Source organism: Arachis duranensis, chromosome 7, assembly GCF_000817695.3.
Source record: "Arachis duranensis cultivar V14167 chromosome 7, aradu.V14167.gnm2.J7QH, whole genome shotgun sequence".
Taxonomy (NCBI): domain Eukaryota; kingdom Viridiplantae; phylum Streptophyta; class Magnoliopsida; order Fabales; family Fabaceae; genus Arachis; species Arachis duranensis.
The window spans coordinates 70,011,062-70,012,348 of NC_029778.3; positions in this window are offsets into that span (position 1 = coordinate 70,011,062).

Sequence of the window (1,287 nt, forward strand, 5' to 3'; positions counted from 1 at the left end):
AAAACCCCAAATATAACTCACAACCAATAACAAGACACTTTATTGTAATTCCTAGGGAGAACGACCTGAGGTTCAATACTTCGATTTATAAATTTAGGGGTTTGTTTTAGTGACAAACAACTTTTTGTATGAAAGGATTATTGCTTGGTTTAAAAACTATACTTCGACGAGATTTTATTTGAGAAATTCTAAACCGTCAAAAATCTAATCATCACGGACCTTGCAGAAAGATGCCACAGAATTTGTGAAAAACTGACAACCATGTCAGATGCATGCAAATTTCCACGTGGCTCCCCCAGAGGAGCTCATCAGTATCACTTCTCCATGGCCCTTTGCAAAATGGGGAATGGATTTGTTAGGTCCTTTTCCCCAAGCGCCAGCCAGGACAAGTCAAATACCTGATCGTGGGAATAGATTACTTCACAAAGTGGATAGAAGCAGAACCATTGGCCACCATCACCGCACAAAGAAGTCGGAAGTTCCTCTACAAAAATATCATCACAAGGTATGGGATACCTTATTCCATTACCACAAATAATGGGACCCAGTTCACCGACTCTACCTTTAGAAGCCTAGTAGCCAGTATGAAAATCAAGCACCAGTTCACCTCGGTGGAGCACCCGCAAGCCAATGGGCAAGCCGAGGCAGCCAACAAAGTCATACTGGCAGGGCTAAAGAAAAGGTTACAAGATGCAAAAGGAGCCTGGGCTGAAGAGCTCCCACAAGTGCTATGGGCTTACAGGACGACCCCCCAATCCGCCACTGGAGAAACACCCTTCCGACTAGTTTATGGCGTAGAAGCCATGATACCAATAGAAGTCAATGAACAAAGCCCAAGAGTGATTCTCCATGACGAGATCGGAAATATACAGGGGCACAAAGAGGAGCTCGACTTGCTCCCAGAAGTCCGAGAAAAAGCCCAGATAAGAGAAGTAGCGTTGAAGCAAAGGATGACTACAAGATACAACTAAAAAGTCATTCAAAGAGCATTCACCCCAAGTGACTTGGTCTTGATCAGAAACGACATTGGAGTCAACAAATCAGAGGAAGCAAAGCTCGCTGCAAATTGGAAGGGACCATACAAAATCAATGAAGTCTTAGGAAAAGGCTATTATAAGGTGACCGACCTGGACGGCACCAGTTACCGAGGTCGTGGCATGCTTGTAATATGAAAAGGTACTACAGTTAAAAGCGAACCCTACTCCCTGATGTACTCTTTTCCCAACTTCATGATATTTTCCCAAAATCAAAGGGTTTTTTCTGGAGAAGGATTTTTAACGAGGCATC